Source organism: Pan troglodytes, chromosome 8 (genome assembly GCF_028858775.2).
Source record: "Pan troglodytes isolate AG18354 chromosome 8, NHGRI_mPanTro3-v2.0_pri, whole genome shotgun sequence".
NCBI lineage: Eukaryota > Metazoa > Chordata > Mammalia > Primates > Hominidae > Pan > Pan troglodytes.
Window position 1 is genome coordinate 57,838,326 of NC_072406.2, and position 25,298 is coordinate 57,863,623.

Consider the following 25,298-nt stretch of genomic DNA (forward strand, 5'->3'; position numbering starts at 1 on the left):
TCCTTCACATGTATATACCACCTTTTTTTATGCACTCATCCTTTGATGAACACTTGAGTTGCTCTATGTTTTGGCTAATTGTGAATAGAGCTGCTATGAGCATGGATGTTTGAATATCTCTTTGTGACCCTGCTTTCAATTCATTTGGGGAAATGTCCAGAAGTGGAATGACTGGGTCACGTGGTAATTTAATTTTAATTTTTTGAGGAGCTGCCCTATTGACTTGCAAAATATGAATTTTTGATGGCAATAAGGATAACAGATGAACTTACATTTGTTGCCCCAGTGTATTAGTCTGTTTTCACACTGCTATACAGAACTACTTGAGACTGGGTAATTTATATGAAGAAAAGAGGTTTAATTGACTCACAGTTCTTCAGGCTTAACAGGAAGCATGACTAGGAGGCCTCAGGAAATTTACAATCATGTGGGAGGAATAGGGGAAGCAAGCACATCTTACTACCGCGGAGCAGGAGAGTGAAGGGGAAAGTGCCACACAATTTCAAACAACCAGGTTTCAGGAGAACTCACTACCACAAGAAGAGCAAGGGGGAAATCAGCCCCCACGATCCAATCACCTCCCAACAGGCCCCTCCCCCAACACATGGGGATTACATTCAAGATGAGATTTCAGTGGGGACACAGAGCCAAGCCGTATCACCCAGTGTGTGGCCCTTTCTGATTAAGTACTGCTGACCACCTCTGGGCTGGGCATTCTAGAGAGCAGGTGAGAGCTGATTATCCCTAGAATGCAAGCATAAACTCATTGCCCTTACATTACATCCCAGCCATTGTACTGAGCTATTACAGCTGTAACTCACAGCCAGATGATGCCCTGAATTCCCAGACAGATCAGGAAGCTCTTTAAGGATAGAGATCAAGTCTAGTATTTCTTTATTTTCCTTTGCTTTGTGATAGTTACTCAGTTAAATGTGTCAGAGAGTTAAGAAAGAGATCTGACTCAGACCGAAAATCCAAATTCTGGTATTGTGTCTTTTCTTTCTCATACAGAGGATTCTTGCACAAGCTGACCATTTCCTTATCCTCGCAACGGCAGAAGTCTCCTACTGAACGAACTGACTGAAGGAGGATTTGTGTGGGATAATACAGCTGAAAGCTCCTGTTCATCTCCCATGTATGGGTATTATCATTTACTGGTTGGTGGTTTTCTGAGGGAGATGGGACTTCTTACTTTTATTTTATTTATTTATTTAAGCAGAGACAGGATCTTGCTGTGTTGCCCAGGCTAGAGTTCAGTGATGCCATTGTGGCTCATGGCAGCATTGAACTCCTGGGCTTGAGCTGTCCTCCCACCTTAGCCTCCTGAATAGCTGAGACTACAGAGCATGCCACCATGCCCAGCAAATTTTTCTACTTTTTGTAGAGATGGGGCCTCACTATGTTGACCAGGCTGTTCTCAAACACCTGGCCTCAAGTGATCCTCTTGCCTTGGCCTCCCAAAGTGTTGAGATTATAGGCATGAGTCACCGCACCTGGCCAGGACCTCCTGGTTTCAGGATTTGCATCCAGCTGCAGCTGTCCCCCAAGCACCTGGGCTATTCCTCCATGTAGTGAAAAGTGGGGCACAAGCTCTTCATTGGTCATTTTGCTGCTGCAGAAGTCCTCACCCTGTTCTCTTTTAAGTCTCTCTTCTTTCTCAGGTCTGATCATGCAATTCGACTGGGGTAGGGGAGGGGAGGAGAGGGAAAGGAAGTAGGAGGTCAAGGAGGCAGGTGAAGTTTCCTTTCCTCTTTGAATTTTAAGATGGCTGATCAAACTGCCACCTCCACCTGCCTCTGTTGCTCGGCTTCATCTTACTCTCCAATTAATAATGGTTCTGCTGGGCGCAGTGGCTCATGCCTATAATCCCAGCGCTTCGGGACACTGAGGCGGGAGGATCGCTTGGGGCCAGGAGTTTGAGACCAGTGTGGGCAACATAGTGAGATCTCATCTCTACAAAAAATTAAAAAAGAAAACAGCGGCTGGGCACGGTGGCTCATGCCTATAACGCCAGCACTTTGGGAGGCTGAGGCGGGTGGATCACGAGGTCAGGAGATTGAGACCATCCTGGCCAACATGGTGAAACCCCGTCTCTACTAAAAATACAAAAATTAGCTGGGTGTGGTGGCATGTGCCTGTAGTTCCAGCTACCCGGGAGGCTGAGCTCGGGAGGCAGAGACTGCTGTGAGCCAAGATGGTGCCACTGCACTCCGGCCCGGTGACAGAGCGGGACTCCTTCTCAAAAAAAAAAAAAGATAAAAGAAAGAAAGAAAAAATAGCCAGGCCTAGTGGCATAGCCTGTAGTCCCAGTTACTTGGGAGGCTGAGGTGCTTGGGAGGCTGAGGTGGGAGGATCGCTTACCGGGAAGTTCAAAGCTGCAGTGAGCCATTATGGCACCACTGCATTCCAGACTGGGCAATAGAATGAGACCCTGTCATTCTCTCTCTCTCTCTGTCTCACACACACACACACACACACATACACACACCCCCCCCCCCCCAACAAAATGATTGTAATCAGTGCTTAAGCTTGTATTAGATCAAATGACAGAAACCTGAACATTTGGCCCTGCAGACTGCAGGCTCACACTGAGGTCTGCTTGCAGGGACTCTGGCTAGGATTTTCTGGAAAGAAAAAAATAAGCCATCTCATTTTTGTTTTTAATTAATGCAGTCACCAGTTTTTCATTCCAAAGTGTCACAAGCCGGAAATCAAAGAAGGTCTTGTATAAATAATAAGAAAAAGAAGTTCTATTAGTAATGGAAAGCATTTTCAAGGAGAGCTCGATAGAGCGCTGATAGTCTCCACGCTCCCTTCAGGTGAAACCTCTCAACAATCATAACATAAATTATAGATATGTCCAAGGCTTTTTAGGATAAGATATTAAAAGCCTTATTTATTTATTTATTTATTTATTTATTTATTTATTTATTTATTTGAGACGGAGTCTTGCTCTGTCGCCCAGGCTGGAGTGCAGTGGTGTGATCTTGGCTCATTGTAAGCTCCACCTCCAGGGTTCACGCCATTCTCCTGCCTCAGCCTCCCGAGTAGCTGGGACTACAGGCGCCCGCCACCATGCCTGGCTAATTTTTTTTTGTATGTTTTTAGTAGAGACGGGGTTTCACCATGTTAGCCAAGATGGTCTCGATCTCCTGATCTCATGATCCACCAGCCTCGGCCTCCCAAAGTGCTGGGATTACAGGCATAAGCCACCGCGCCTGGCCTTAAAAGCCTCATTTCAATAGTGTCTTAAGTCAAAAGAAAAAAATATGGAAGAGCCTCTTATCTAGGTCATAACACAAATTCTTCTAATTCAGCCAAAATGAATAAAACTTTTAGCTTTTTTCTGATTGGTTTTCATTTTAGATGAGTTACAATTTTGAGAAGGAGTCTGTGAAGGATTATTCTAGGGATTTATTTTTGTTCCCTCATAGTTTCTCTGAAAAACTTGATCAGGGAGGAGGAAAGGGTGATCCTGGTTCATTGGACCTGTCAGATCTGAATCCTCAGCTAGAGAAGGAACAGATTCCCTGCATCTTCTCCAGCAGCTTGCCACAGTGAGTATGAACTATCCCTCATGGGGATGTAGAGCTGTGCGCTCAGTTCCCTTTGGGGCTGGTTGGTTTCCTCTGGGTTTGTTGTATTAAGCCAGCTGAAATGTGCTAGCTGAAGCATGCCGCCTTTAACTCCTGTGCTCACAGTGAAATATCTCTCTAGGACTTGCCAAGACAAGGCAAGCTAATACTCACTTCAAATGGCAACAAGCCATTTGAATAGCATTAGTTGCTATTTCCATTTTTATTCTTCCAGAAGAAGTTTCTTCGCTTACCACCATCCTCAGCTAACAAACCCATGACGTCATTGTGTTTCTCACCTGCGACTCCTCCCTCGCTTTAGCAGATTTGGCAGTAGACTTGAAGCGAAAGCCATCACGTGGCAGGCAGTCCACAAGAGTCCACTGGGATGCCATTGTTTGCTGGGAGTGTTGTGTCTTGATGTACATCATCTTGTGTGCTTATCCCAGTCACCAGAGGAGGTTGGCAAGGAGGGAAACTTTTTTGTTATCCCAACTTTACAGAAGGAGAAGCTGCTGAGGATAGCATGGCTGGCAAATGGCAAGCTGACCTTTGAATGAGGAGAGATTTTCCTACTTCTGGTCTAGGCCTGCTTTCATGAGACGATGTTGCCTCTTAGAAACTGGTGTTAGGAGATGTGAAAGGATGTATGGTTGATATGAAATTAAAAGACCCAGGTTTGCATGCAGCTCTGACCACTTACTACTCATATGACCTGAACATTTGTTGTTTGTTTGAGACAGAGTCTCACTCTGTTGCATAGGCTGGAGTGTGCAGTGGCATGATTATAGCTCACTGCAGCCTCGAACTCCTGGACTCAAGTGATCCTCCTGCCTTAGCCTCCAAGAACTAGGACTACAGGTTCATGCCAAATGCCTGGCTAATTTTAAACTTTTTTTTTTTTTTTTTTGAGACAGAGTCTCGCTGTGTCACCCAGGCTGGAGTGCAGTGGCGTGATCTTGGCTCACTGCAAGCTCCGCCTCCTGGGTTCACGCCATTCTCCTGCCTCAGCCTCCCGAGTAGCTGGGACTACAGGCGTTCGCCACCACACTCGGCTAATTTTTTGTACTTTTGGTAAAGACGGGGTTTCACCGTGTTAGCCAGGATGCATGGTCTCAATCTCCTGAACTCATGATCCCCCCGCTTTGGCCTCCCCAAATTTTTTTTTTTTTTTTTTGAGATGAAGTTTCACTCTCGTTGCCCAGGCTGGAGTGCAATGGCGTGATTTCGGCTCACTGCAACCTCTGCCTCCTGGGTTCAAGCAATTCTCCTGCCTCAGCCTCCTGAGGAGCTGGGATTACAGATGCCCATGACCACACCTAGCTAATTTTTGTATTTTTAGTAGAGACAGAGTTTCATCATGTTGGACAGGCTGGTCTCGAATTCCTGACCTCAGGTGATCCACCCACCTCAGCCTCCCAAAGTGCTGGGATGCTGCCGTGCACAGCCAAATATTTTTAAAAATTACTGTTTTCATACAAACAGAGTCTCACTACGTTGCCCAGGTTGATCTCGAGCTCCTGACCTCAAGCGATCCTCCCACCTCAGTCTCCCAAACTGCTGGGATTACAGGTGTGAACCACCACACTGGGCCTGATCCAAGCATTTAAACCCCTTGAGGGTTCCATTTTCTGTCATTTGAGAATATACTATTTCTACTTCATATGATCACAGAGGAGACTGAATTTTAAAATGCTCAGTGATAGCTTTTAAATATCCCTTTATTCCCCAGTAAAACCCACAAGGCTATTAAACATTTTGAAGTTGCCTGGGTTTTGCAATGAAGTACATTAATTAGCTACTCTCTGTACAAGGAAGTGGTTTCAAAGGGTGAGTGGAAGAAAGCCTGAGTCAAGAGCTCTGAGAACACTGCGGCCCTGGCATCATTACAGCAATGACAAAAGAGTAGAACCTTCCTAAAGTAAATTAGAAAACTTCCCATGCTACCAGGTAGTTCTTTCATTTGTAAATGAGGAATGGAATAATTAAAGAAAAATCACAACTGCATTCTTAGAATGTGAATTCACTGATTTGCCAACAGATACTTATTGATTATGCAATATGTACCAGGCATTATTCCGGGGACAAGTAGTAAGCAGGACAGACAGCTACTTTCTCTTACGAGTCTTCCACTCCAGTGCAGAAACAGAGATAATAAAGAAATAATGGGCTGGGTGCGGTGGCTCACGCCTGTAATCCCAGAAATTTGGGAGCTCGAGGCGGGTGGATCACCTGAGGTCAGGAGTTTGAGACCAGCCTGACCAATATTGTGAAACCCCGTCTCTACTAAAAATATAAAAATCAGACAGGTGTGATGGCATGTGCCTGTAGTCCCAGCTACTCAGGAGGCTGAGACAGGATAATTGCTTGAACCAGGGAGGTGGAGGTTGCAGTGAGCCTAGATAGCAGCAATGCACTCCAGCCTGGGAGACGGAGCAAGACTCTGCCTCAAAAAAAAAAAAAAGAAAGAAAGAAAGAAAGAAAGAAAGAAAGAAAGAATGCAATAGTACATAAGAAATCATGGGTGTTATAATGAAAACCAAACAGTGTGATATCAGTTGAAATGACTGGGAAATTTCTTTAGGCTGGAAAGCAAGATAAAACTTTCATAAGGGGGTGCTCTTTGAACATCATCCTGAATGATAAAGAGACAGCCCTGTGAGCCTTGGGGAAGAGTGTGGCATCCAGTGGACAGAAGTCCTGAAGTGGGCATTCTGAAGTCATGGCTAATTGAAAAGTGGTCACTATTTGTCCTTGAATGTATTGCAATAGATACGCAGAAGGCAGATGTATTTTCACACACAGGGACAGGCACATGGACACCTCGGAAACTCAGATTTGGTGCACAGTTTCTGGTCCTGCCTAAGAAGACAAAGTGGTATGGGGTGTCTGTAAACAACACAATTTCATATGGCAGGTGCCTTCATAGTCCCCAGTGAGGGACAGTGGTATGTGTTGTGATTAGGTGAGTTGGGCTTCCTGAAGGGGGTGAATTATTCTTTGTGTTTAGAAAGTGAAGGGCAGAGAGAAGCTGTGAAAGTCACTTGGGTCGAATGCGGACCAAAACTTGGCTATAGCAAGAGGCAAACAATGTTTGGGGGCCAGTGAGCACATAGGTTTGGCTGAAGTAGAGAGTTTCTGAGGGACTAAAGAGAAATGGCTGTAGTGGAAAGGGAAGGGGTGTTTGTGGAGGAGGTCCAAGGGTGAGCTGTGGCAGTTGGGTTTTATAGGACGAGTAGTGGAGAGCCTTGGTAGTGCTGAGAAATTGACTTTCTGAAGAGAGGAAGTCTAAAAATGTCCATCTCTCTGTGGGAGGATACTCACAGCTGTTCCCTGCCTCCGGCCCCTTGGCCACCCCCACTTCTTCCCCCACCACTCTGCCCAGTACGGACTCATTCCTCACTTGTCCAGTTTAATACACTTCTCCTTCCAGATGTAAGCAACCCCTTCCCTGAGTGCCCAGGTTTATAATGGGAAGGCTGCCATGAAAACAACATAGCAGAAATAGACAATAGAATTTAAACCCATCCATGCTAGAAAAATCTATGGTTTCGAGTGTGTATAAATTAGTGGAAATCAGGGAGAAACCTCACCTCATGCTCAGGTCAGTCCTGGAAGGTAAACAAGTGTTCTCATCTGACAGAATACAAAGGATCCGAAACCAGCCTGGCAGTCAGCATCTGGTAGACATTGGTCAGGAATTGAGTTATTGCTTCTCAAGAAGAAAAGTTGCTTGGCCATATTGCTCACTTAAAAGCTGTTTTTGTTTTTGTTTTTTCCAAGACAGGGTCTCACTCTGTCGCCCAGGCTGGAGTGCAGTGGTGCAATCATAGCTCACTGTTGTCTCCAAATCCTAGGCTCAAGCAATCCCCCTCCCTCAGTCTCCTGAGGTGCTGGGACTACAAGTGCACGCCACCAGGTCCTGCTAATTTTTAAATGTTTTTGTAGAGACTGGGTCTTGCTATGTTGCCCAGGCTGGTCTTGAATTCCTGGCCTCTAGCTATTCTCCCACCTTGGCCTCTCAGAAGTGTTGGGATTACAGGTGTGAGCCACTATGTCCAGCTGAGAGCTGTGTTTTCTCATTTCTAGACTGCCTTGCATTTGTGCAACTTCCCTCTTTCTTATTATTAATCTGTCACCTGGTGATTATTCTTGCGTTGAAATTCAGTCCCGCCAAATTTCCAAAGCCCTGCCAACCTCAAGCAGAGACTAGAAGGGGTAACTGGGCCCTGTTACTTTACCTTTTTCTCCATTTCCCTTTTAGTAGAGAGGTATTTAAGTCTCAAACCTGAAATTTGGGAAGAAAAAAATATTAATTAACTATAGTTATCACTTTCCAGTCACTTTACAAATCCTATTTCTTTTCTCTGTCATTCATTCATAAAAATAAGTGGCTCACTTTTAAAATTCATTTGTCTTAGTTAGCAGCTTTATTCAGGAATTTGAAGGAGGGTTCTTAAAGAAGTGATAAATGGCACATCAAAATTTCAGTTATTTTCCCATGCTTGCTGTGCAACTGTAGGTGACTGGTGATTCTTCAGTAAAGGGGAAGATACAACTTATGAAGGCTGCTGCGGTCTTCTTAGCAGCTATTGGGAGGGAAGTGTATGTCATAAGTCTTAGCTATAATACTCATCTGTATATCTACATGATTATAATTAAGTAGTACGTATTATACTAAATGATTACCAAAAGGAACATAAAATTGATTTCTGCTGATTTTTTAAAAAACTAAACTCAAACGAATTACATTCTATCTGAAAAGTACTGAATCATTTCACGTGAGGATTTTTGTTTTAATTCCATGATAAGGCAAAATTACAAAGTAGGTTAGCTATATACCTCTCACATCTTCTTTGGGAGCCTTTGTCTTAGTTCGTTTTCTGTTGCTATAACAGAGTGCCATAGACTGGGTTATTTATAAAGAAAATAAATTTAGTTCTGGAGGCTGGGTAGTCCGGGAGCATGGCACTGGCATCTGATGAGGACCTTCTTGCTGTATCCTAACATAGTGGAAGGGCAAATGAGCCAATGAGACAGAGAAAGGCTCCAGGAGCTGGACTCACTTTATAACAACCCACTCTTGCAATAAAAAACCCATTCCCATGATAATGACATTGATTCGTTCATGAGGGCTCTGCCCTCATGACCCAGTCACCTCTTATTAGAACCCACCTCCCAATACTGCTACTTTGAGGATTAAGTTTCTAACACAAGTTTCTAACTTTTAGGAAACACATTCACACCTTAGCGGCTCTGCTTGTCAATGCTGAAATTTATTTTCTGTGCTGAGTGCTCTAATTCTGCCTAAATTCATCTGGACAGATAAATGATTCATTAATTATTTCAACAAATAGTTGAATGCATATTCTGAGCCAGGTGATCTGATAAACCAGTTCACCCGAAGTGAATAGCAGTAACAAGTAATCTCTCTGAGGGCTATTTGATTTTTTTTGGTTTTGTGTTTTGATTTTGTTTTTCTTATTTTAAAATTAAAATTAAAATTTTTAATTTTTATGGATACATAGTAGATATATATATTTATGTAGTACATGAGGTATTTTGATACAGGCATACAATGTGTAATAATCACACTAGGGTAAATGGGGTATTCTTCACCTCAAGCATTTATCATTTCTTTGTGTTACGAACATTCCAATTATACTCTTTTGTTTATTTTAAAATGTACAGTAAATTATTGTTGATTGTAAGCACCCTGTTGTGCTATCAAATACTAGATCTTATTAATTCCATCTAACTATATTTTTGTCCCCATTAACCATCCTCACTCCCCCACCCCCACTCCACTACCCTTCATACCTCTGGTAACCATTGTTCTACTTTCTATCTCTGTGAATTCAATTGTCTTAATTTTTAGCTCCCACAAATTAGGGATAACATGTGGAGTTTGACTATCTGTGTTTGGCTTATTTCACTTAATGTAATGTCCTCTAGTTCCATCCATGTTGTTGCAAATGACAGGATCTCATTTTTTTATGGCCTTTTATTCCTTTTTATAGTACTGCATTGTCATTATGTAGCACATTTTCTTTATCCATTCATCTGTTGATGGACACTTAGGCTGCTTCCAAATTTTGGCTATTGTGGAGAGTTCTGCAATAAACATGGGTGTACATATATCTCTTCAATATACTAATTTCTTTTGGATATATACCTAGCAGTGGGATTGCTGGATCTTATGGTAGTTCTATTTTTAGTTTTTAGAGGAAGCTCCGAACTGTTCTCCTAAGTGGCTGTACTAATTTACATTCCCACCAGCAGTGTATGAGGGTTCCCTTTTCTCCGCACCCTTGACAGCATTTGTTACTGCCTATCTTTTGGATAAAAGCCATTTTAACTGGGATGAGATGATATCTCATTGTATTTTGATTTGCATTTCTCTGATGATCAATGATGTTGAGCAAGTTTTCATATGCCTGTTTACCATCTGTATGTCTTCTTTTGAGAAATGCCTATTCAGATGCTTGGCCCACTTTTAATGGGATTATTAGATATTTTTTCTGTTGAGTTGTTTGAGCTCCTTATATATTTTGGTTATTAATCTTTTGTAAAATGGATACTTTGCAAATATTCTCTCCCATTCTGAGGGTTGTCTCTTCAGTTTGTTGACTGTTTCCTTTGCTGTGCAGAAGCTTTTTAACTTGATGTAATCTCATTTATCCATGTTTGCTTTGGTTACCTGTGCTTTTGAGTTATTACTCAATACATCTTTGCCTAGACCAATGTCCTGGAGAGTTTCCCCAATGTTTCCTTGTAGTAGTTTCATAGTTTGAGGTCATGTATTTAAGTCTTTAATTTATTTTTATTTGATTTTTGCATATAGTGGGAGACAGGGGTTTTAGTTTCATTCTTCTGCATATAGATATTGAGTTTTTCCAGCACCATTTATTGAAGAGACTGTTGTTTCCCCAATGTATGTTCTTGCTGATGTCCCCACACTTAAAACAAAAGATCAGTTTCTCAGAAATTATATACTTGGTTTATCTTCCACTTTCCCTCAGAACTAAAAGTCTTTTAGCACAGGTACCACCCCTAAAATTTCCGGTAAACCAGCACCAGCCAGAGGATCACGTTCTCATCAAAGGGTGGAAAGAAGGGAAACTCAAGCCAGACCGGGAAGGACCCTACCTTGTGCTGCTAACCACCGAGACTGCTGTTCACACAGCGGAAAGGGAATGTACACATTACACCCGAGTCAAGCAAGCACCATTATCATCAGAATCATGGGCCATTGTTCCTGGATCAAGCCCTACCAAATTAAAACTAAGAAAAGCTTAGTCTATCTATCTTTTCCTTTTCTTTCCTAACCCAGTGCCTGTATCCATTACTATTCCTACCACTAGCAACTCTAACCCCACTTTAGAGCGTTTCTATGGTTTAGGAGCAAAGGTCACTGGAAAGGATCCTATAGGCTTCTTTAAGATGCACTTTGTTCTCCTTTCTCCACCTCCTACAACTGCCCCTTTCTCAAACCTACAAAATCAAACTATGCCTCACCTCATGCCCAATGGCGAAACCAAGGTCTCAGTAGTACAAATAGGAGACCTAAGGCAAACCATAGCCATTAAAACAGGGTATAAAGATGTAAATGCCTGGTTAGAATGGATTAAATATTCCATTCACACTTTAAACAACAGCGACTATTACACTTGTGCGCATGGTAGGCTAGAGGCCCAGGTTGTTCCCTTTCCATTAGGATGGTCCTCAAATCAAGTGGACATGGAGTGCATGGTAGCTCTCTTTCAAGATTCCACTGCCTGGAATAAAAAATTGTGCCAAGCTCTTTCTCTGCTATTTCCTGAAGTTCAACACCCTGTGGGTCAGCCCCCGAGGGCCATCCAGCCTCCATCTTCCAAGACCAATTTTACCTCATGTCTCCAACAAGAGGAAAATTTTCGCGTTCCTTGGAGACTTAACAGCATGCAGTGAAGTCAGGCACTTCCAAGAGTTGACCCATCAGTCTGCCCTTATTCATCCCTGATTGGATGTGTGGTTGTATTATGGAGGACCTTCACTGGACACTCTGCCAAATAATTAGAGCAGTACTTATGCTCTAATTCAATTGGCTATCCCTTTTACCCTGGCATTTCATCAACCAGAAAAAGAAGAAAAAGAAAAAAAAAACACATAACCTCAATTCTTACCTCTTTAACAACTATAATAAGTATACTCCTTCTTCTTAGGTGTTATGTTGTACCATACATCCAGGAGTTAATCTAAACAACTAAGTCAAGACTTGCTAAGCAAGTTTGAAACTATAAAGAGGAGGGAATTGTAGAAAGTAAAAAGTTTCCTCTTCAAAGTTTCCCTTCTTGTTAAAGAATAAATCATAAGTGTTAGAAATAATAGTTTCTTTTAAAGACTAACTTTCTTCAAGCCTCCTCGCTTTGTTTAACCCTATTCTATATAATTGTTGGACATGCTCACAGGCACGTTCCAGCTCACAGCCTATGCCCCTTCTTTATTTGGAAATGTTATTGCTTCCTTAAACTTTTCGTAAGCAACTTCTTTGTTCGTCCCTGCACTTACCTATTTAGGAAGTTTTAGGCTATTAGCAAATCAGGTATCAGTTTAAGAGTGTGAGGTTCCGCTCCAGCCAATGGATGCAGGACACAGCAGTAAGGACAACCCAAATGTGTAAGGGATAAATATGTCTGCTTTTCCTTTGTTCAGGTGTGCTTTCACCATTGGTCCATCTGCGATTGAGCAACCTTTCTGCAGAAAGTAAAGATTGCCTTGCTGAGAGATCTTTTGTCTCTGTGCTGACTTTTCTTCACAGCACTGATGATCAGTTTCTAACAATTTTGGTATTTCTAACAAGACCTCTTAAAGGAGCCAGGCCCCAAGAGGAACATGAACTGGGGCTAACGAGGAACCCAGGGCCAGGGGACTTTTGGGGGTCTTTTTTGTCCTTCTTGTCTTTCTTTTCCTTTTTCTTCTTCTTCTTAATGACCCCAGAGTTGACAGCTTTGCCCACTCTCAGATCACCAAGTTCTGATAGTGTTTGTCATGTGGATGGTCCCACATAGACTGCCTGATGGCAAAGTTGAAAAAATATTTGTCACCCCCCATGTCCTGGCATAGTTTCCACTCCCCAGGCAGTGGGGCCACAATGCCCTCCCATGCCAGCCACATCAGTTCTGTTTCCTTGATGGGATCAATACCAATCTCCCGGGCAAATTCAAGAATTTCTTGCTCACTTAAAATGTAGGTCTCATTATAATCCTCCTCCAGAACTAGCTGATCTCCTATGCAGAGGGGTGGGAGGGGTTGGTGAGGTCATCTAGCTATGACTCACCTGGGCTCGAACACTGGCTGTATGACCTTAGGCAAGGTGCTTCACCTCTCTCAGCCTCAATAACTGCAAGTGTATAATTGAAACAATCTTGACAATCTATGTCAAAAGCCCGCCAGACCCCCAGCCTGCTCAGGAGCCGGCAAAATTTCAAATGGAGGTACTGTTGAGGCACCGTTGCAGGCTGTGTTTTTCACTTCTTCCCTCAGTCCACGCCCACACTCTGGCGCATTGTGTGCTGATTGGCTCACGAGCTTCCCTAAGCTACCCGCCCACTCTCCCTTCCCCACCACCCAACCCCTACCTCAATGAGGTCCTCACCTATCCACCACCCCAGAAGGCTCTGGGTGAGGCTCCGGGCGAGGCACGGCGCCCCCAGCGCCACCCAACAGGCTCTTGCTCTGTTGCCCAGGCTGGAATGCAGTGATGTCATCACAGTCACAATAACTTTTGAACTCCTGGGTTTCAGCGATCCTCCCGCTCCAGCCTCCTAGGTAGCTGAGAGTGTAGGCACAAGCCACCACACCCAGCCAATTTTTTTTTTTTTTTTTTTTTTTAGACAGAGTCTCGCTCTCTCGCCAAGCTGGAGTGCAGTGGCGGATGTCAGCTCACTGCAGCCTCCGCCTCCCAGGTTCAAGCGATTCTCCTGCCTCAGCCCCTCGAGTAGATGGGATTACAGGCACCTGCCACCACACCCAGTTACTTTTTTTTTTCTTTTTCTTTTTCCCTTTTTTTTTTTTTTTGAGACAGAGTCTCACTCTGTTGCTTGACTGGAGTGCATTGGCATGATCTCGGCTGACTGCAACCTCCGCTTCCCGGGTTCAAGCGATTCTCCTGCCTCAGCCTCCTGAGTAGCTGGGATTACAGGCACATGACACCATGCCCAGCTAATTTTTGTATTTTTTTTAGCATAGACGGGGTTTCACCATGTTGGCCAGGATGGTCTTGATCTCTTGACCTCGTGATCCGCCTGCCTTGGCCTTCCAAAGTGCTGGGATTACAGGTGTGAGCCACCGCGGCCGGCCATTTTTGTTGTTGTTGTTGTTGTTGAGACAGTCTCACTCTGTTGCCCAAGCTGGAGTACGGTAGTGCTATCCCCGCTCACTGCAGCCTTTGCCTCATGGGTTCAAGTGATTCTCCTCCCTCAGCCTCCCGAGTAGCTGGGATTACAGGCACCTGCCACCACACCCAGCTAATTTTTTTTTTTTTTTTTTTTGAGACAGAGTCTTGCTTTGTCGTCAGGCTGGAGTGCAGTGGCGTGATCTTGGCTCACTGCAACCTCTGCCTCCCGGGTTCAAGTGATTCTCCTGCCTCAGCCTCCTGAGTAGGTGGGATTACAGTCACATGCCACCACGCCTAGCTAATTTTTGTATTTTTTTTTTTTAGTAGAGACAGGGTTTCACCATGTTGGCCAGGATGGTCTTGGTCTCCTGACCTTATGATCCACCCGCCTTGGCCTCCCAATGTGCTGGGATTACAGGCATGAGCCACTGCACCCGGTTTTTTTTTTTTTTTTAGACAGAGTCTCACACTGTTGCCCAGGCTGGAGTGCAGTGGTACCATCCCAGCTCACCACAGCCTCCGCCTCCTGGGTTCAAGTGATTCTCCTGCCTCAGGCTCCCAAGTAGCTGGGATTACAGGCACCTGCCACCATGCCCAGCTAATTTTGTATTTTTAGTAGAGACGGGGTTTCACCATGTCAGGCAGGCTGGTCTCAAACTCTTGACCTCAGGTCTCAAACTCCCGACCGAGGTGCCCGCCTCGGCCTCCCAAAGTGCTGGGATTATAGGCGTGAGCCACCATGCTTGGTCACATCCAGCTAATTTTTTTTTTTTTTTTTTGAATGAGGCAATTTATTAACCCAGCATGGTTTTTTCTAATGCTTCCTGTTGGCAGCTGCCATCTGTCCGGCAATTCTGTCCAGATCTCTCTCTCCCTGAGGTTTCAGTTTGCATCTTGGTCCTTTCCCACCATTTTCAGCCCCTCCAGGGCTTGGAGGACCCAGCGGGCCACACTCTTGGGGCCTTAGCTGAAGTGGCTGGGCATGACGCTGTTTCTCTGACGGCCCTTGTAGATCTTGGTCATAGAGCCAACCCCAGCACCACCCAAGAGGTACAGGTGCCGCGCTGTGGAAGTAGCTCACGTGTAGAACCAGTTCTTATCGTAGGGAGCAAGCTCTCTGTGCTTGGCCGGCTTGATGGTGTCCACCCATTCGGTGACTTTCAGCTTCCCAGACTTTTTGAGAAAGGCTGCCAGAGCTCTGATGAACTCCTGCTGGTTCACGTCTTTTATACCCAGCTAATTTTTAAAAAAATGTTTGTAGACATGAGGTTTTCCTATGTTGCCCAGGCAGTTCTCAAATTCCTGGCCTCAAGTGATTCTCCTGCCTTGGCGTCCCAGAGTGCTGAGATTATAAGTGTGAGCCACCATGTCTGGCCAGTAATAATAATAATAACAACAATTATTATTATTATTTGAGAAGGAGTCTCGCTTTGTTAGCCAGGCTGAAGTGCAGTGGCATGATCTCAGCTCACTGCAACCTCCACCTCCCTGGTTCAAGCGATTCTTCTGCCAATTTTTGTATTTTTAGTAGAGATGAGGTTTCACCATATTGACCAGGCTGGTCTCGAGCTCCTGACCTCAGGTGATCCAGCCACCTTGGCCTCCCAAAGTGCTGGAATTACAGATGTGAGCCACCACACCTGGCCCTAGTAATTATTTTATGGAATTATTTCCTAGCCTAGACTAAATGGCAGAAACTCTCATTTATTTTTTCTTAATAGGACATTCCTTGGCACCTAATAGGTAATCAGTATTTGTTGATTGGATGAATGGTTGTGACTGTTATCAGCAACCGGTGATACGGACTTTAAAATTATAAAACACACCCAACACGCATGTACATTCTCATGCTCCTCCATATCTGTAATCAAAATATTGACAATCCCCAGACACTGTATTCCTTATTTACTTCTTTCAGAAGTGGCTATGGAAGGCAACTTCAGGAGATTCCTGTGGGTCTTTGCTCCTCCTTCCTTACCCTGGAAAGAGTAGAGCATGAAATAAGGCCACTGAATGCTGGTCAGGGGGAAAATAAACTGCTGTTTTGCAAATGCATGTAGATAAAGCTGTTGACCTGCGGTTTGAAGGATACTCATTTTCTGTTTTTTCTTGTAGTGTGCAGTCTTCCATATCTTTATATTGGCGAGGGTTTTGCTGGATTTTTCTCAGATATTTCTGAGTTTTGTGTTTTGTGCTTCTGGAGCATTAGAAATGGAGCACATCCTGTTTGATGAAGGCCAGTTATGGTATAATGCAAGCAAGTGGAGATACAGATATTACATCAAGTTCAGATAACTGAGATGAGTGACAGAGTAAAGACACCCTTGATTAAGCTTTCTCCACAAAAGTGTAACTCTTTGTTAAAATATTATAACCATCAGCTCATCCTTAATGAAGTACAGTTACACAGTTACTCGCTTATGGTGAAGACACCATGATTTAAAGAAATGCATCTATTCTGTCTTCTTAAATCTACAGTTTTCTAAAGGCCTACTCACTTTGTTTCCCCAGGAATTTATTTTCTGCACCATACTTCTCTCCTTCTGGCCAGAAGCAATTTGTAATCCTGGTTCTCTGACTTGACCCTGGGCAGCCTTCACTGAGAAGCCTTGGACTTTGACGTTCTTTGAGGTGGATCTAAGTTTGGGTTAAATCGTTCCGTCTGTATACTATAAAGATGACAACAATGGCAACGATAATAAAACGCCCAAAATACCTCCATAACTTTTTGTTTCAGGTACATAAGAAAAGTGTAGAAACTTATTGCCTCAACCTATTCTTTTCTCCCTACAGTCATAACACGTTTAAATGTTTTACGTTATCTTTCTAGGGGAAATCTAATCTCCCACTGCAATTTTTCCCACTGTGCATTTACATTTTTCAATACACACACATGTACATATGCATATACACACATATACACATATCACCACCACACAATAATAACAGAAATTCAATCTTTCCTGGAATTTTAAAGCTTTTAGTGTCCATATGACTTTTCAAGGTAGGAAGCATCTCTGAGAGGGAGAGAAACGGCTCTGGGACCAACTTCTGCTCCTGCCTATCAGCACCTTATCAGATACAGGCAGATTTTCTGAAATCTACAAAGTCAGCTTCCGTAGACTCCTAGTTCTTCTCTTCTGGTGACACCTTATTAGTTTAAGTCACTTCCACATTTTCTACATAAACATTCCAAGTGCTTGTGAAAAGTACAATTTTAAAAGCAAGCAGAGAAAGAAAAGTTCCATATCGCTGTCTCTAAAGAGGATGAAAGAATAGAAGAACATGAGCTTATAATCATATGATTTAGACCCTTGACAAGCCCAAGTGAGTACTTCAAGGCACTGGCAGGCAGGGGCAACATGCTGATTAAACATGCTGCACTGAAGTCAGAGTTCTGCATAAATACTATTCTGTGTCACTGTTGATTTTCTCCTTTAGCACAACCGAAAATAAGTTGCTCTCACTGTGTCCATCATCTCACCTTGAATGGAATTTCCTTAGCGTACAGAATATCAGAAGTGGGGCTGCCTTGCCCCTGCAAAATGGCGAAGTAGATAAAGTTTATTTTTGCTGCCATCTTACCTTCCCTCTGCTTGTACCCCAATTTCCTGGAGTTGTTCCTCAGGCTCGATCCCGTGTCCAATTCCCAAGGGCCTCCTTGCTGTCAGTTAATAATAGCTTTCAATGCTATTATTCTTCTCAGAGTTTTTGCATTTTAATAGGACCCCCAGGGATTAAAATGCCTCCAGAACCAGAAGACTGAATCTCTAATGGTGTAATTTTAGGTACCAGTGACAGGCGTTGTGGGAGATTTCATGGGGAGGATTCTCTCAGAAGACAAACACCTCCCCCCACAGCTTTCGACTTGACTGACTTGGTATGGTTGACCCTACAAAGGAGTACAGGAATGTGAATTAATCAGCCATGAAATACTGAACGTTATTGCAAAGAAAACCTTCAGCTTTGCTAATTATACTTTAATGTTTTAATCAACATTTCAGTAAATGAGTATGTGGTAATATTGGAGGTGTTTCCTGGCTGGGAAAATTATGCGGTATCTTAGAGAAAGTTCTCTGGAGTGACAGTGGAGTAGGGGATGGAGTGGAGTTGTTGGGATGGAAATGCTTAGTAATCTGTGTTCCGGGTCTTAGCCCATTACTGAAGGAAGCAATCACATTGACACAGAAGAGAATCACCCGATTAACTCTTAGGTACAGGTGTGAAATAATAATAAACCCCATACTGAACTGTTGTTTTAGTATACGTTTTCCACATGGACAAAAAAAAAAGAAGAAGAAGCTGGGATATTCTTCTCACCATTGTTCAGCACAAGAGGATGTCAGATTCCTGCACTTTATCTGGACTTCTCTATCGTTCTTTTTTTTTCTCCTGCTAAGTAAACAGTGGAGATTCATCCATTATTCAGCTATCAGAGACTCAGGATTTTCTGGTTGTGGAACTTGGGAATTCTTACACTTCTTTAAAACTGTGGAAAAATGTATTTGCAAAACTGCTGGAAAGGGAAATGGAGATATCAACCCCTACAATATAATTAATCCTTGTGAGCTTCTCCCCCAGAGGGCTAACTTGAGTTTTTCTGTAGTGATGGGAATTTAGTTTTGTTTGTTTCTTTTTTTTTTTTTTTTTTTTGGTTGTCATTATTCACACTTAACTACGTGTGGCAAGTACTGTGGAGGAGAGAGATTGTTGTAAACAGGTTTGGGGAGCACAGGAAGGAAGGGCTTTGAAACCATGCCCCGTGAGAAAATGCATAGAGCTGCTGCGCACCACTCTACCTTAAAGCTGGTAAACACACAGCCCTCCCCACAAGCCAAATGTTACGAATTCTATTTTTATAGCTCTTGGAAGGCTTTCTGCAATCTTTTCCATGTTGAATGCTGCAGTTAAAAGATAACTTTAGGAGAGATTTTCCAGATCAAAAGTCGCAGGTATAAGAATATTGAAAACAATGTAAAATCTTGTGCATGCAAATATCTATTTTATTGCTTTCAACTTTTGAATCAAGGAGGCACAGCAAATGACCCCTTTAAGCAGGGGAGTCATTACACCCTCACATTTTCTGAAAGATTTCTTGTGGGTCAATTGCAAAGCACTATTGGAGTATAATAGTGCAAGGCACTATTGGAGTATTTACTATTTTGTAAATTGCAAAGCACTATTGGAGTGTGCCTTCATTAGAATATGGAAAAGTTATTCTTGTGAATTTAATCATAATCTGCATCAATTTGAGTAATACATTATTAAATGCAGTAGAGAGTGCTCAGAATAGAAAATGGTGGATTATTTTGAGCCTGCATTGGTGAACAAAGAAAAGGAAGCTTACTCCTTTCCTCTGTTTTTTAATTCTTTGATAAAGTGATTACTGTTAAGAGTAGTGGATTGCTATAAACTTGATGTAATCATGATTTAATAAATCATTTGAAAAATTCTCTCATGGTAGCATGTGAGTGTTCAAGTGGAAATAATGACAATAATGACAGCTGACACCCAGGAAGCATTTGTTATATGTAGGGAGAAATGTCAAAAGAAGAAATCTAGTTAGAAAGATCCATAGCTTGTGAACAACCATACATCGAAAGTCACCAATATTATCCCAAAGAGCAGAGGTTCTCAGGGGAATGTTACAGGGCTTTATATCTTTCAAAATATTTATTAATGGCTGCATGAAGACAAAGAAGGCACTTGTGGAAACCCAGGTGGAATAGCCACCAAGATTGATGAAACTACCAACATTTAATGTAGAATCCAGTGAAAACAAATATCTGAGCACTCACAATTTAGATCCTCGGGAGTGGGTACATATCATATTGGGGATTCTACAATTTTAACTGGGAGATCCACGCATAAACAACTAAAATAAGACGCAATTAACAAGATGCACATTTAAGCCTGCATTTGAATCCCTGTTCTAACACTAATTCGTACAATCTTGAGCTAGTTACACTTAGTCTCTAAAATTCTCAATGTTCTTATCTAGAAAATGGGATAATATTAGTACCTAGAATAGAACTTGATAGGATAGGACATGTCAAATACTTAGCATAGTAGCCCCCAATACATTTTAGCTATTATTACTGTCGTCATAGTTGTTATTAAGAATAATAAATATGGATAATAAACACGGCCAGCATGGTGGCTTATGCCTGCAGACTAGCACTTTGGGAGTCCAAGTGAGAAGGATTGCTTGAGGTCAGGAGTTCGATACCAGCCTGGGCAACATAGTGAGACTCTGTCTCTAAAATAATAACAAAAATAAATACTATAGTAGAGTTATCTAGTCTTTGTAGGAAACTGCACATTTAATCAAGATAATCATGAATTTTAACATTTAAACAATCAGTTGTGCAAGAAAGGATTGGGAAAATTTGGCTTAACAAATGTGAGTGTGAAACAGAGTGAAGGTTTTTGTTAAAAATCAAGCTTTGCTTTAATCAGTGGTGTGAATGAGCTATTGAAAAAGATAATGGCTAAATGGATAAAAGCATATTGCCCAGGTTGGCAAAGTTGAGAATGCCTTAGTATTCTAAAATAGTCAGATCCTATATGAAGGACCGGGCCCAGTTCTGAATAGCCGACTCTTTGAGCTGGACGCATTAGAGATGCCTCTAGAGTCTTGAGGGAGGTGATAAAGGATACGGTTAAGGGCACAGAAAAAAGCTTCGGAAGGGACTGGGTAACTGCTTTCAATGGGTTTTCAGGCATCTCAGTGATCACACACATCAATTTTATTTATTTATGTATTTATTTATTTTTTGAGACAGAGTCTCACTCTGTCACCCAGACTGGAGTGCAGTGGCTCCGTCATGGCTCACTGTAGCTTTGACCTCCCAGGCAGGCTCAAGCAGTCCTCCCACCTCAGCCTCCCAAGTAGCTGGGATTACAGGCGTGTGCCACCACACCCAGCTAATTTTTTTGTATCTTTAGGAGAGATGGGGTTTCACCATGTTGGCCAGGCTGGTCTTGAACTCCTGACCTTGTGATCTTGTTTCTTTTTTATAGAGGTGGGCTCTTACCATGTTGCCCAGGCTGGTCTTGAACTTCTGAGCTCAAGCAATTCTCCTGCCTTGGCATCCCAAAGTGCTGGAACACTCGTTTATTTTAATTTATAAAGGTGACTGAGCAGCTAATGTGATGGAAAGATTTTCGTTGCTTCTAATTCCCGAGAGGAAGGGCATGGCAGGCCACCCAGGGCCACATGGGGGAAGGCCAGTGTTGGACAGGAGGTGGAGAGGAGTGAGGAGAGAGATTGGGCCAGTCTTCATTGTGTTTTCTGTGGAACAGGTGTGGCAGGGCAGGGGAAACAGCTTAAGATTGGCTAGTTTGAATGACGCCAGTGGGTTTAGGGGCAGAGGGGCTGTCCCTAGTTGTCTGGTATCTGGTCCTGTGTTGATTTCGGACAGGGGAAGTATTGGCCTGGTATATGTTAGATACAGGAGGTAGTTGGAATATAGCCTTTGGATTGGCTGGTTTGTGTATGAAAAGCACTCACACAGACCAGTCATTTATCATCTTAGGAATTAGCTAGCCCCGAGGAGGGGGTCAGTTTCTTTTACCCAACTAGATCCCCCAAGAGGTCAAAACATCATAAAATATAAAAACTAAAAACTATGATTAATACATCAGGGTACAAGCTGTAGCTCTAGGGGAAGAACCAGGAACTATGGGGAAAAGTCCTAGAGAGGCAGATTTTAGGGAAAAAGGAAAATAAATCTTTCTGTGAAACAGGGCTATTGGAAAGTGGAAAGAATGTCTTTGTGACACCAAGAATGCCTGAACTCAGATATATTCTGGGATGGCATAACCAGGTTGCTTTATGTCGTAGATGGGATTCCTTCAAGGACTGGGAGGTTGGAATAAGGTCCAACTCATAGATTCCATTATTCGATGGCTGATGGCAGGCCTAGAAGGAAATCGGATGCCCATTGCTTCTCTTCATGTACTACTTCTTAACTTCTTGGGATTAGAACCAACTTAGAAAGATTAAAATTCAGCACCGGGAATAAATGACATTTTTATATATAGTTGTAATAACTGGGGCTCTGACGGGAAGGACTGGAAATCAGCCACTGGAAAAAAGAACCCCTATTTTAGTGCCAGTTAAGTGGGAGCCAAGTGGCCAGACGCCTACAGTAAAAACAATGGGCTGATCTTGAGTTCTCCTGAGAAACTACAAACTGTAAGGTTTTTATTGGCAAAGTCTTTCTATGAAGTCATTCTTCCACTAGAAATATATTGAGCTCTGGCTTGGCCCTGACCACTAGGGACTTTACTGTGTGTTAGGACCATTTTTTAAGAACCGGCCTTCTTTTTTTTTTTTTTTTAAATGGTTATCATTTTAAGTCTGTGCTTCCATTAAGTATTAAAAGATGCTAATGGATGGTAAGATTCTCAGTTTCCTCTTCTTAAACAGGAAGGAACTATACGAGAATTATCTAAAGGTTTCCTTCTGATTCTAAAATTCTTTGATTTTGTGACGATATTCTCTGTTGACTCTCAAAACTCTATTCCTTGAATTGACTCTACTTGCATGAACTACGCACTGTTGTTGACAGTATACTGTGTGCCTGTCTAGTGTTATTCTAGGCATTTCCATTTGTTATCAGATAGGTAGGGTTGCTCTTATTTTAGAGCCAAAGAAGCAGAGACTCATATTAGTAACTTGTCCAAAATCAAGGAGCTAACAAAGGGGAAGATTAGGGAAGACTAAGTCTCTCTAACTCTTCCTGTCCTATTGCAGAGTTCCATATTACAATGATGAGCGTCAGAAGCTGTCAGAAAATGATGTTGGGAATGCCATTCTTTGTTGGACAGTAAAGCCACTGCCTCTGGCTTGGAAGTATTGATCACTGCATCTGAGATTTGAGAATTGAAGGCGGTTAACTATGATCCCACTTGCCCCTCTCTCCAGATGAGAGTTTTTTTTTTTTTCTGGTAAGGGTGTGGAGGGGAGAGAGACAAGAGAACAGACGCATTTAAAAATCATGGAAATATTTTGATGTTTCTTTCATTTACTTATTTCTTTTTGTCCCAAGTTTAATATCAGTTTCTGTTTGTTCCAATTCTACTTAAGGCAAGAAGAAAATTCCCTTTTACTTCCAAAATTCTGTTAATTTTTTCTTTGATATTTCCTTTAAAAATTTTAAAATAATTTTCATGGGTACATAGGTGTATATATTTGTGGGGTGCATGAGATATTTTGATACAGGCATACGATGTGTAATAATCACATCAGGGTAAATGGGGTATCTGTCACCTCAAGTATCGATTATTTCTTTGTGTTGCAAATATTCCAGTTATGCTCTTCTGTTTTGATATGCAAAGACAGATACCTGCCTTGCTTTTAAAATCCATCTGCGCTCAGGATGCCTTTCAAATTGGGCATTTTAAGGTAATAAAGGCTGTTTGAGAATCCTGGACATTCAGTACTCACTTGGGGCACTTGAATTCTTATCCAATCCTAGCAAACAGGCTATTTCCATCTGGATGGCCTCTAAATTCTCATGGGAAATATATCAGATTATTTTCTTTCTCAGATACAGGTTTCTAGATCTCCATTTATTTTTGTCAATCACATGGTCACCATAACTGAAAGCGTCATTTAACGTGTTATTGCTATGAAAAACCTCAACTTTATTTATTTTAAAATGAACACATCAACTATGTCAGGTATGGTGCTTTGTAATGCACAAAAAAATCAGGAGTGGGAGGTTCATTTATAAATTTGTGACATTTAGGCTCAAGCATCTGTTGGGACTTTGAATTGTCTGGAAAATAGATACTAACCAATGAGACTAAACAGTTTGTGTGGCCATCTGTTCAGAATTAAAACATGGAGGAGGAAATTAGATTAATCATTCTACAATTTGGGGAATTCAGTATGAAGATCTGCTTTTACTGTGAATGCCTCTATTTTTAAGCATTTGAATGAAAGTTTTTCTACATCTGGCTTCCACTATATATTTGTGAAAATGAACTTTAAGCTGTGTGTGTGTGTATGTTTGTGGCATGTGGTATGTGGCACATGAGTGACAATTTTGGGGATGTGGTGGGGGCAGGTGAGACAATTAGCCAAGTGGCTAGGCATATCATAGGCTTTAAAGTTAGATAACTTTTGGGTAAGAATACCTTACTTTTCTCAACTGTACAAGGGAGTAATAAAATTATTTATTTCATAAGGTCTTATAAGGATTACTTAAGATAATTATTGCATGTAAAGTACTTAGTATAATCCCTAGCACATAGTAAACATGCACTAAATATTAGTCACTATTCTGTGTCTACATGTATCATCATCATCATCACCATTATCACCTTTGTCCGCTTATTTCAAAATACAAAATGAATTTTACACCCTTCAAAAATAGCTTTCTTTAGGTTTATTTTCTAATAGGTATTTTCTGCATTAGAAACAAATTAAATGGTGTATGTGTGTGAGTGTGTGAGTATGAGCATAAGTATTAGTGTGTGAAAGTGCTGATGAATGTATGTGTGTGTGTATGTGTGTGTTTTAGTGGATCCAATCTTTAAAAACTCCGATCCACTTAAATTAATTGCTTCATTTGCAGAACTAATGCCTCGTATTAACAGAGAATGACTCCTTTCCCCCTTTTAAATATACAGATACACTGTCGAATATGTTGTTACACTCAATGTTAAAATAGTGACTAATATACAAGGGGCCAATTTAGCAGGAACTCTTAATCATGACTTCCTGCAACTGGGCCCCTGATGGAAGTATATAATTACGGGTCAGAAATTGTAAATAACAGAACACTGGAAAATTGCATGTAGGCCAATGCCAATAGAAATCAGCCCCCAAGCTCCTTTCAATATAGAGTTTAAGAAATTGAAGCTATCTTAGGTATAATCTTGCTTCATCTTTGTCTCTCCTCTTCCACTTTTTTTGGACTCCCAGTTCAATCTCACCATCCCCAACCAACAGTTCATAATGGCCAGAACCCACCATCCCTCCCTCCCTTCCTCCTCCCTCTCTCCCTCCTTCCCTTCCTCCCTCTCTCCTTCCCTTCCTTCCTTCTTTCCTCCCTCATCCCCTCTCTCCTTCCCTCCTTTCCTGTCCCTTTTTCTCTTTCCTCTATTGCCCTTTTTTCCCCAGTACATCAACTGGGCATATACTATGTGTCAAGTCTTGTGGTAGATTAAGTGGTGAATAGCACAGACATTTTATTTGCTTTCATGAAATTTACAGAGCAGACATTAAAAAAATACACACATAATTAATGTTAACGTTTATGACAATGAAAGAGAAGTTCACAGTGTGTGAGAGTTTGTAACAGGGGACTAACTTGTGTTATAGTGGATGG

General features: G+C 42.1%; 1 long non-coding RNA gene and 1 pseudogene across 2 annotated transcripts in view; both read right to left on the bottom strand.

Moving 5' to 3' along the window:
• The window catches only part of LOC134807060 (uncharacterized), a 72,237-nt gene extending 58,931 nt beyond the window's left edge, over window positions 1-13,306 (bottom strand). The window contains exons 1-4 of one of the 2 annotated variants that reach the window (XR_010146610.1): window positions 13,213-13,298; window positions 12,895-12,957; window positions 7,817-7,863; window positions 7,169-7,255 (exon numbers count right to left, since the gene is read on the bottom strand). This is a non-coding gene — a long non-coding RNA (uncharacterized LOC134807060). Of the gene's footprint in view, window positions 1-7,168; window positions 7,256-7,816; window positions 7,864-12,894; window positions 12,958-13,212 lie in introns of both variants that reach the window. The other variant, XR_010146611.1, reaches the window with a different exon arrangement.
• Window positions 13,307-14,720: 1,414 nt separating this feature from the next.
• On the bottom strand, window positions 14,721-17,533 carry LOC112204602 (small ribosomal subunit protein eS19-like; annotated as a pseudogene).
• Between the last annotated feature and the right edge of the window lie 7,765 nt (window positions 17,534-25,298).